The sequence below is a fragment of the Eubalaena glacialis genome, chromosome 1, assembly GCF_028564815.1.
Source record: "Eubalaena glacialis isolate mEubGla1 chromosome 1, mEubGla1.1.hap2.+ XY, whole genome shotgun sequence".
Classification (NCBI taxonomy): domain Eukaryota; kingdom Metazoa; phylum Chordata; class Mammalia; order Artiodactyla; family Balaenidae; genus Eubalaena; species Eubalaena glacialis.
In genome coordinates this window covers 174,126,569-174,139,173 of record NC_083716.1, presented here as the reverse complement: position 1 = coordinate 174,139,173, position 12,605 = coordinate 174,126,569, and positions in this window count along the sequence as shown.

Sequence of the window (12,605 nt, the reverse complement as noted above, 5' to 3'; positions counted from 1 at the left end):
TTAGTGATCTTCCTTGTTGTTGTTGAATTCCATTCTACTATATGCCTAGCAACTGTATGTCTATGCCAACTGAATAGAAATTTCTGGTATTTTTATCATCTCCAACTTATTTTCTGCATTTGGCCCTAGTTTGAAACATCTAAAACACTAGATATTTTTGTACTAGGATTCTTTGAATTTTGAAGTGCAACGTTCTGGATGTTGTTCCTTATTTCTGCCAAAAGATTATATAATAACATATAAAACTGTGACTTTATTTGGAAAATGAATTTGGCTCAATTTAATATGCTGGGCACAACTTAGTGTCACCTGCACTAAAACTTATTCTGACAGATATTCATTCTACAAGGTCTAAATTGATCATTTAAAAGGACACTTTCAACCACTCAAGTCATTAAGTGACCCAGAGATGCCATTTGCAGGTAACCCCTTCTAACAGACCTATCAGGATAAACGTCTCTTCAAAATCAGTCATTCTCTAAGTGGCATTCTTTTCTTTCTTTTGTAATGTTTAAAGTATAGTAATAACGGCAGCCTTTTTTTTTTCTGGTCAAGATTTTTATCCATTCTTTATAACATAGAGATCTGATATCCCAAATAGGCATTTGTCCAAGTGCTTGAAATTATGTTAGACCATGTTTTGAGGAAGATTTGGCCTGGAAGGATTCTTTTAGTCTACTTTTAAGAAAAGTTAGGATGGCTCAATTTCTCACTGAGAAAAGATGTTGAGACAATAAATGTTTCTAACCAAATATCAGCCCTGTTGCCTAAATTTCTGGTTTTATAACAAGAACATTGAACTATGAAACAGTAGACCCAGATTCAAATCTCAAACGTCCTACAAACTCTCTAACTGGGGCTAGTCACCCCATTATATGTGATACTTAACTTCATTGGGCCTTCATTTTCTCCTTTATAAGGTATAGTTAAAATTTTAAGAATCTGTTATGTGCAAAGTGTTTTTACATTTTTTTTTTGGTGGGGGGGTGGGTCAGGGAACACTTGTTTTCAAGGAATAAAAACACATTCAAGGTAATGTAAGTCAAATGGATTATTTACTGAAAATCCCATAGACCAAAATACAGCTAAGCCATAAAGAGACTAAACTGAACTGAGAAGTCAGGAGCCAGATCACAACAGCTCCCTCTTTCTCGGTGTTTGCACGCTTACTTTTGTCTCTGCTTCTCTGTCTTTTGCTGCTTTGGCTGCTGTCCTCTGCTTGCTCGTGGCCAGATAGTACTTCCCAGCCTCAACTCTGTATCACTCCATTCAGGTTCCCATAATGTTCCGACTCACTCAGTCCACTCCAATCTAATCATTCTCCAGAAAGAGAATCCTATCTGCTCAGTTAAGCTTATGGATTGATCCCCCTGTGATCAGTGGGGGATCATTTCACCTACTAGGCTATGGCCGTGGGGAAGGCATGGGAAAGTCAGGTGGTGTAAACGTGTTCGTCTAGGTTCATCTTTCAGCCCAGGTTACACATGGGGCTGAGTAAGCACCCCAACTGTGTTATTATAAGAATTATTCACATTTTATAAGTGATGGATTTGAACTGAAGGAGGTCATGAAACTATTTTTAATGTCACAATTTTATTAAGGATTAGAACCAAAATTTGAACTGAGATATCCTTATTCTAGGTCCTGTGATATCACCACAAAACTTTCATGGTTGACAAATAAACCTCCAGGTTATAAATGACCCTTCCTCCATTTAAATTATTGAATCATGGATTCCTCTCTAATCAATAAACAGATACTCGCATGAATTAACTTAATTCCTTAGGTGCCAAATGCTTGCTTTTGATATTTATAAAGTATGCCTGACCTAGTCCATTCATCCATATCAATGTTTCTCAACACTTGCCCATTGATTAAGTATAAGCCCTCCATCTTAATCACCTGGACGGGTGGTTTAAAAACAGATTCCAGGCCCAACTTCAGACTTCTGAAACAAAATCTTGGGGTGGGCCTTGGACTTGTGTTTTCAAAAAGCTTCCCCGGGTGATATTTATGAATAAAATCATATATATCCTCAAGGTTCAGTGTCTATTTGATACATAAGCAATATGCTGTATTATTTTAGTTCTACACAAATTAAAAAATCTTTACTTAATTAAACTTTAATGTTACATTCTTAAATTTTGTAGAAAGGAGAATGAATGAAGCTCTGAAAATTTTTATTATCGCTCTATGTTTGAGTTCCCTTAGTTTGGTGATGACATATATGTTAGAATGAGATGTGGGAGAAGGACAGTAGCGTTGCCCTTCTAATGACCTATGACTGAGCAGATGGCCTGAGGTCAGCCTCTGATTCTGAATTCATTCATTTATTCATTCATTCAAGAAAACATTTACTGAACGCAGTAAATGGCACACATTTTGGTTCTCCCGTATATCAGATAGAATGATTTTGCTTATACCTCTAGGAGAGTTGGGAGAAAACATAGGATCCAAGAGATTTAGTTCTTATTGGATGTTTGAGCAATTTGCCTTTTTCCTTAATGCTGAAGTTGTCTTTTCTGCCTTTCTCTTTGGTGGAAAAAAGAAAAAACAACAATTGAGCAGTAGCAAAAAGGGTCTTGACTTATCTACGCAGCCAACAAGATTTGTCAGGTTATAAAGATGCCCGGAGTGCTGAGGAAAGCCTGCACTTGTATCAGACCTGTCAACTCCATCCCTACAGCTCAGTTAATGTCCTCTACCAGTGCTGTTGAATCCTTGATGTTTTTATAATCCTGTTTCTAGGCTCGAAATGAAGCTCAAACTAAATAAAGCATACAATAAATTTATCCATTTTTTTCCTTTATTCAAATCAGTAGCATCTAAGTCCTTCTTGTAAGGACCCTCTGCTTTAGTTACCAGATAGATAAAAGTATTTAAAACTGCTGTGTCTCTAGTTTCTAAAAATTGTCAAACAATTTTCTTTCCTTGTAGCCAGTGTTTAAAGGAATTACTGTTAGATTAGTTATGTGAATTCTAAAAATGAAAGAAAGGAAAAGCAAATCTCTTTTTCATCTCAGCTGAGAGCCAGCAGTGCTGCTCCAGAAAGAAATGATTTTATTTCCAGCCTCTTTGCAGCGTCTCTGTACTGCATTAGTGCAGTGTTGCAAAGCTTTGCATTGTATACCTTTCCCCGTCAGCCAGACAGCTGGTTCACTGTGTTTCCCATAAAAGTCATTGTTCAAGAGGGGGCAAAAAACAAAAACCCCAATGCAGGATAGACCATTATGTTCTGACATCTGTTTCATGCAGATTGTGGTACAATAACATGCTAGTAATTGAAATAGAACGTAATTGTAGTCTGAATTAGTTTTGGTAAATTGCATTATTTTAAAACACAAATCTTAGGGAAATGAAATTTTAAACTTGGATTATTTGGTTACAAGTAACAAATAGCAGTATGAATAAACCAATAGATAATATAAAATATTAGATTTTGGAATTTAGAATATGGAGGATTTCACTTTAAAATATGAAATTTAATGAACAATTTTTCAATTAATCAAAAAATTTGGAAGGCTGTTAAGTACATATTACTCTTCTGGGTGTTATGGGAAGTGAAAGGGATTTGTAACAATGGTAAAAGTATAACATATTAGCTACATTTTATAAGAAAATATCTGTCTTGTGCCCAGTGAGTGGTAGAGACTCTACAGGCTGTGGACACTGGTGACTGGGGAAGGCTTTATGGCCTAGACTCTTTTTAAGAAGAGCTAAATGTTGCCAAATTCATATTGTCCTTTGATTTTTGCTAGGAATGTATTGTCCCACATCTAAGGTAGAAGGGAGTATATCATTGCTTTATCTCTCAAAAGTTTATAGGTTTATGCCTCACGCAAATGTGTAAGAGCATTTTTCTCCTTGTTATTATGGCTGTTCAGGTTTATTGGTTTCATCCTTAGTGATCTGACTACACAGGATGTGAGGAAGCAGATATCATCCACACCAAAAGCTGGGTTTTCAGAACCTTCTATTTGAGAAGTCCGCTTAAAATGGAAGCCAATATTTTTAATATAACCATCATTATTTACACATATTGAGGCCACAATGAAATTAGTTAACTTGATCTGTCTTGCGATTTTATTTTTACTGCCATCCCTTCACCATTTGTGAAAATCTACTTGCCACTGGTTTTAACATTGTTATTAATTAAATAACATTATTGTTAATCATTATCAACTTTTGAAAAATAAATCCCACTACTGATTCCTCTCAGGAGTTAAGCACTGTTTTCAGGAAAAATTCTAGAATAAGTGGGCTTTCTCTGGTACTACTACTTTATACTCTTAGCCCCATTTCATCCTTTTATATAGTCTCTCCCTGGCATTTGATAATTCCGTCAGAAAATCCCCACTAAAATTGGTTCATCCATAAGTATACTCCCACTGAAAGTAACAGTATCTGCCCAACCACACACTTGACCTCTTCCCACCAAAAAAAAAGAATTCCCGGCCCCTCAGTCTGACTGATTGACCCATTTTGATTCAGAGAAATGAGCTAGACATTGAGAAGTAAGCAGTCTCTTTAAATTAATTCACAGTGGCATACGAACGACTCATATACTTCACAGAGATATTGGTCTTTTAAAAGAGAATGCTTGTTAACTGACCCAAAAATGTTAATTAATTGAATGTTAGGCAATGTGAAAAGAAGTTTTAGCAGAGAAGACTTTCTTTGAATTTAGGGTTGCCAGACTTAACAAATAAAAATATGGGATACCAAGTTACATTTGAATTTCAGATAAGCAATAGATAATTTTTTAGTAGAAGTATGCCCCAATATTGTATGGGGTATGCTTATACTAAAAAAGAGAATCTGTTGTTCATCTGAGGTTCAGATTTAACTGGATGTCACATATTCTTTCTGTCAGCCCTATTCAGATTCCTTAAATCATCATGGCGGCTACTAGTATTCACATGGCTTAAGCTACTCCAATCTGCCAGCCCAGCCCCAGTGATGAGTTGATCTTTGAACACCATTATGTTTCCTCCACCCAACACTCTACCCAGAAAAGTGCAGCAATTTTCTCAACAAGTCAAGCACTCATCTAGACCAACCCTATAACTTTTAAAAAACAATCATACCCTGCCTAGCCCAGGGGCTTTGGGACTTTACTGGGGCTGGGGGTGAAGTAGCAGGTGAAAAGTATTTGGGAATTGAAGCAGAAGGAAAAATAATTTGAGTGTAAGCTTTAGTTGAATATAATAATAGTCTTTACATTATTTATAAGGTTTTATTTAACAAAGCATATAATTGAACAACTTCAGCTGCCACCTGCTATGGAGGATAACAAAAAGGGAAATTTTTCTCAGCACTTAAATGTTAGAAAATATATTGAGACGCAAGAACAGAAATGGATCCAAAAAGCATGCTTTTTTCTTTTCTTTAGGAATTTTTGTTTTAACTATCTCTTCACTGACACCTGGATAAAAGCCATTGGCACCACGAAAATGGTTAGGTAGAAAGAATGCAGGACATGCATTGAACTTTGTTTTCTTGTCTCACAGGTTTATTAACATTCAGTTTGATGTATCAAAAATGTCTTTAAATGAAATGAGTGTTAAAATGGACATCTAGATTAGAGAAAAATCACTCTGGCCTGATAATTTTGTGTGAGACTATGAATACAGCTGGCACAATGGTTGTCCAATTATTAAAACATGGTTTATCGGTAATAATTCAGAACAGCTTTGCAGCTCACTGCCCACACACACACACACAGACACACACACACACACACAGACACACAGAGTCTCTTGACTTGTGGGGTTGGAAGAGATGTCCAGTTTTTAGTGCTTCAATGTTCAACATCTGTTTCCCTCCACCCTGGGACTAAAAAAGTGAATTCAGTAAGGTCAAAAAATGCTTAATTCTCAAGTCAAGGGCCAAGTGGCCTAAAGTCTATTTCATAAAGTAGCTTATAAAGGGAATTTACTTACCTTCCAGTATTCCCAATATTGTTCTTTTCCACTTGCGAACTTATATCCTTCACAGCCCTGCTCAGTGCCTTCTACCTGGTATACATTCAATAAACATTTGAAGAATGAACAAAATTCATTGCACATATCATGTGTTGCACAGAGAGACAGGAATAGTCCCGGCTAAGGCTCTGCTGTGACAGATGTTCTGGACATCTGGTCATATCCACTCTATACAAATCTGTGCTAATCATCAGCTGGTGGGCACTCAATCTAGACAAAGCTATAGCAATAGCTAGAGGGTCACTTTAACCCAGACCAGTACACTACAGAAGTAATTGTAGTGAGAATGACTGAACTCACACCACAGACTGAAAGGTAAAGCAGCTAACATAAGTATAATTGTATATAAAATAAGTGAATCATAATTGTATGTCACAGATGAGAAATAACATATAAAGAAAATTTAATATAGTGAATCCTTGAATCAGGAAATCATCTCCATCTTTCATCTTTCAAGATCTATTTTCTGTAAGTTCTTTCAGCTTATCCTGTACTGGTAGGGTTTTTCTTTGAACAAAGAGTCCATAGTAATAACTGCACATAATGTTATTACTTTGTCTATAAGTGTTCAATGTTCAGATTTTATATATACAGAATCTCTTTCAACTGAATTTCGGCAGCTCTGATACTCCTGGTCTCAGTTCCTCAAAACACAGGGAGGTTCCCTTTGTCTTCAAGCCGTTGGGAAAACTGAAGGTGTCCATCAGCAGATCCTCCTCCCCCAGGGCCATTCATTTGTGTGCAACACTCTTCGCTCCCTCCTCCGCCATCTTTTTCTCTTTTTCTTCCCCCTGTAGTTCCATCCCGCCTCTACCCAGCTGCCCCTCAGTTCTGTGCTATATTTCTCAATATACCTACTCTGCCCTTGGCAGTTTTGCTTTGTGAAGAGATGGTGCCATACAAATTCTCTGAGCAGGAAGAGAAACTTCAAATTGAGTTCATGCTAAAGAGCCCCCTGGGCAGAATTCCACCCTCCAGGCTACTTCCTGTGTGACACCATTTCCACACCCTTCTGGCTGCAGCAGCTCTGGGACTTCTCTTGAACTATTTCATACCCTGAGCTGTCAGGCAACACTCCTAAGAGTAAAGGGTGGAAGTCCTCCCAAAATAAAAATAAACATAACTATGAATTCTTAAGAACACCTAGACATTCAGTAAAGATGCGACCAAAGAGATGGACTCTATTTCTCTGAGGAACAGAGTCTAATCATGTGTGCTATGAGTCCTGAAAGTGTTTACATACTGATTGAAAATATTGCATTCTTTCACTGAAATGATGATCAAGGTAGATATTTGCAAAGAGGGAATGTAACCGTTCCCCCACCCTCCCCGCCCCCGACATCTTGTGTTAAAATGCTAGAGCCAGCTTCTACTTTCCTTCAAAGGGAATCATACCAAGTAAGCCTGATGTTTTTTTCCTCCCATTATTGTCCCATAGCCATAAAAGGACAAATGCCGACTCTAGCACCATGTCCCCTGGCTGCTACTTATAGCTACAGAACTCCCACTTTGATGAGGGCTCTCAGCACAAATGGCTTGCACTGCCTGAGAGAGAGCAACAAGAATAATGACATTCATTCTGTCTGTATCTTTGTGGGGGTTTATATTAAATTACTTTTTGATGGTGGTTTTCAAAAAAAAATTGAGTGGACTCAAGACATTTCTGCAGAGGAGGGGGGAGGGTGGGGAAGATGAGCAACAGAAGTGAGATGGGGGCTGAGGAAAAGGAAGGGGATGGGGAATCAAGGAGAGTTGGGACAGAAAAGATGAGCGATGAGAAAGGGAAGAGTGAGCAAAAGAACGGGACCGGCCTCTGCACTTCTGCGCTCCAATGAATCCCCTGTGTTCAAAACCTGCTGTGTGTAGCCTGGAGTGAGGTGTGCCTCCGCCATTCCCAGTTAAGCAGGGCTGGGAGGCCCACATTAGGCTGTTAGTGCCCTTCACCTCACAGTCTGTCCAAATCCGTAACCACAGACACAGTTGTGAGCTATGAGTCTTCTACTCTGTATCCTCCCAAATCTCTGTGACCAGATCCCTCACCCACCAAAATAAGATTGCTTCTAACGCGGAAAACATGGAAATTTTAACTTAAATAATTTGTTCATAATTAGGGCTGCTACTGTATTCTTAATACAAATGAATCAAAGCTGTGCCAAAGAATTCCCTTCAGTTATTCTGAGTAGGATTATCCAAAAGAGAACCTGAATTTCACAAGGTTTGTAATCTGGGCTATCTGCCATCTGACTTTTTATAACTGGCATCTCTCGGAGGAAGAAAAAAAAAAAAAAAGCATCCTAATGATACTTCTGTTCTTCATGACAGAACTACAGGTAGAGAGCCTGATAAGCTGAATCTCAGTCAAAAGTTGTTTAAGAGATACCATGTTTCTTTATTACTTGTTTAATCAATTTAGCAATCTGGTCATTGATTAGCGGCTTTCACAGACAGGTTAGTTAACTTTGCTGTGTTAAACAACCCTGAAGTCTCAGTGATTTACAAACTTGTTAGTGGCTGCAGGTTGGCTCTGGCGGTTCTGGGATGTGTCCTCCAATCCCAGGACCCAGACTGAAGGAGCAGCCCCTGTTTGAGACTCAGGGCAGTCTCAGGGCAGAGGGAAAAGAATAAGAATCTGGGTTGACCATAACATTGCTGTGAAAACTTCTGTTTGATTGAAGGCTATGTTTTTGTCTCACATTCCTTTGGCCAAAGCAAGTCACATGATCAAATGGAAAATGGGGCAAAGAAGTACATTCCAGGAGCCCCACCTACTGGAAGGGCCTGCAGGCAACATGGCAGCTGGTGGAGATGTATAATCCCCTTACCATAATTAAATACCATCATGGTGCCCAAATCACCCCTTCAAGTTCATAAAATCTGCTACTCTGTGCCATGCTTAGTACAGGAGTTTTTGGTAAGACTAAGAGCCTCCCTGCCAAGGATCTAGCCTCCCAGCTGTCCCCTCTGAGATTGTATCACCTGCCTGGGGCACTGCCATCCCCTTCCCTGTCTAGAGACTCTCACAACTCACCTGTACAACTCTCTGCCCTGTCTCCTCTGCTCTGGAACTTCTAACCTCTTGTCTACAACGCATTTAAGATTTTACCACGAGACTTCAAGATTTTACCGAGAGCATGGACTTTAAGCAACTCCTATTTACTGCTCTACTAAAATTCCTGAGGTAATAAAGACCTCACAGTTCAATTTGCTTGAAATGATAGAGAAAGAACAATGTATAAACAGAACACACAAACTTATATTTCACTAAACTATGCCATCACATAATGAGTTTTCTAAAGGCTAAGGCTCTCAGCCCAAGTCTAGGACACATACATTTCAGCACTTCATACTGTTAAAGCATCTTGTTACTCAGGAATCCACTAAGTGCAAGATATGTCTTATACTAGGTAGCGGTTTCTGGAGTTCAGGAAACAAATTAATGGTATAAAGGCATAGTCCAGAAATAGCAATTGCTTATAAGACTAGACCCAATTAATTATTTTGCCAAATAAAATTTTCCACTGAGCAAAGACAGATAGGATTAAAGACAGGATGTTGTCTATTAGAGCTAAATTTGAGTAGGTGAGTCCTCTGTGGGGCAAGAGCATAAGCCTGTGGGCTACAGGAGTATATGCATGGTCAAGCACATTATGGGAACTGACATGAATGAGTCTATGTATTTTTTAAAATTTATCAAATACTGCTTCAAACATATTGTCAAACTGGTATTACATTCAAAGTTAACTACAACTGATGTGATATGAGGTCTCGTTTTTTGTTTTTCTAAACATTTAATTAAATGTTTAGGATTAAACATTAATTAATTAAACAATGTTTAATTCAATGTTAATTCAAGGCAAAAGATGCCCAATAATTGCACAATTTTATTAATAAAAAGTGATGGTTATATATTTCTTCATTCCAAACATGCCTAGAATGCAGTGTTTTATTTTAGTTCAACATATAGCACATGTTAATTGCACTCTTTGTGTTAACTTTGCATTAGCATCTGAAGTAAAGATAGAAATATAGAAAATATTCAACACAGCAAGAAATGATGTTGTCAATTTGAACAAAGTAGTTTATTGATATTGGATCAACAAAGGCACCAGGGAATTTACTGAATTTTGTAGCTTGTAGTTCATTATTAGGATGCTCTGAAAAATACTCTTGAAATGAATGAATGTACATGTAGACATATGTTAGGTATGTGACCTTGCTTTAAATGTAATCTGCATATAGCATGAAAATTTAGGGGTGGTTAATAAAGTTTTGAAAGAATGTAAATGTTTTAAACACGCAGATGAAATAGGTTGTGTAGTTAATACCAGTTGTAATACTAAAAATTGGTCTTATTAAAAAACACATGAAATAAAGACTTTAATTATAAACATACCAAACCCAATTATTTCTAGAAAATAAATTCATAAAACAATATTTCCTAGGCTTGTGAAATTCTATGTAAAAGCAGTTTCTTTCTTGGGTGTTAAGAAATAATGATGTGGGATCACAACCGTAAGAATAACATTTTGCCTAGTTATTTTTATTATTATTGGCAGTAACATTCTCTTGTAAAGTGGGTGGCAGAAACACCACAAAATCAACTGAAACACTTCCTCATGAACTGCCACGCCCAGATGGATTATGTCCCCAGAATAGTAATGGGACGCTGTAAGGAGCTGGCAGTCATTTTGGCAAGCGTCTGTTTGGTTTCTCCTCAGTTTGAGAATCAAACCATTTTAAAGACAGACTTGCAAGTATATGAATTTTCCCCACTTCATATTATATAGTATAAGGTGGTCAAGACACATCAACTATCCACATAATGTTGGATAGTTATGTTATAATTTTGGTTAGAAAACCTTTGGGGCTGATGAATTATACAAAGTGATCTGCTCAGTGGTAAATAGAAATAGGTTTAGCAAAACATAAAAAAGTTACAGAAGTAAAATATAAATTGACTGTGGAAAGATAATTCTTCAGGTTTCAAACCTGCATAATACAATTTCTAAATTTAAATATTATGATCGCCTTTTTTTGGTGTATCGTGTTTTTCAGATTTTTAAAGACAGTTTCCATTTCTGTGAAAATACTTCATTTACTAGATTTGTTTTGGGTTTTTCCAAGAAATGTAATTCATTGAATGAATACTAGTTTAACATGGCTACTTGTATTATATTTGCATACATTTTACTTAAGTTTAAAATCATGTATATACTTGAAAATTATCTCATAACTATTAGAAATGGGCAGGCATTGGTTTGGGAATCAGGAAATAAACTTCTGAATCCAGTTCATTAATAACCTAGTGACCCTGGACAAATCATATATTTATTTTGGAAGTAAGAAGCACGCAAAATCTAAACAAAGAAATGTCAATTTGCCTTTGATGCAGTTTGTTTTCTATTAAATGAGAGGGATGGATTAGATGATTTCTAACTTTTCTTTCAACGTTTACTATTTCTTGATTTTATGATTTACTTATCTTTGATTGTCTTAAAGTAACTTACTTAACCTTTCAGAAGTTCAGAGGTTGAGGCAAACTAATTCTTCTCTGCCTGAAAGCCTGTCCTGTAAACTCGAGGGACCTCTTCCACATCAACATTAAAATATGATTATATGAAGGATTACATATAGTATGTACACTTGTCTGTCAGGAAAAACTTAAAAGTGACAACCTGAGAAAACATCAGACTGTATGTTTAGTTTACTTATCAATTAGTCAATTGATTTTCTCCCCTGTAAATCTCTTCCAGGGTCAGATAAGGCATAAAATAATAGTAATTATTCTAATAGATCATAATGGCAGCAGTAGAAATTTGGAGGAAAAGGTGAGAAAATTTTCTTACCACGTTGGGGCAAGGGGGCACAGCAAGTGGAGAGGCGAATTATTTTTAGGCTTTAAAAACAACATGGAATTTAAGGCCATTGTTGAACCAAAAAAATTCCATGAGAAGTTACCTCATTTATATTATTCCTCACCTAAATCCACAATAGCATCAGAATGAAAAGTTGTGGAAGTTGGGACTCTTTTAAGGGGAACATTAAATAACATCTCTTTTTCTCACCCAGATTCTGAACCAAAGAGAAAAATTAGCAGAGGACTAAGAAAGATAAGTAATAAAATATCACCTTATAGCTTCATAGAAGTTTGTTTGGAGGGCATAGCTGTGTAGTCACGGACAGAGGTGCTCCCCAAAAGAAGTTGCATAGTAATTAACTTATAAAAGGCCAAATTTCTTCAAGTACAAAGCATTGATAAGGTTGCCTTCATGTTTAAGACTTTTATGTGAAATGCCACACTGAAAATGAAATGCTTGATATGAGTTATTGTAGATATTTCTCTTTGGGTGGAAAAATTCAGATGCCCAAATATGTCTGAACTGTGAGACGTCATGAGTTAAGTTTATTTTAATTGAAGCTCCTCTATCTGTACTATGCAGCTAACCAAAACCATATTGGTCACCAGTCCAAGCTATCTCAGGAAAATATGTTGGCTGTGATAAATGCATACTCAAGTCCAATATGCAATGCATGTGTAATCTTCTAAGGGGAAGAGAGATATGAAGCATCAAGAAGCAAAACCTCATCTGGTAATAAAACTTATTATAATAATATATGTAA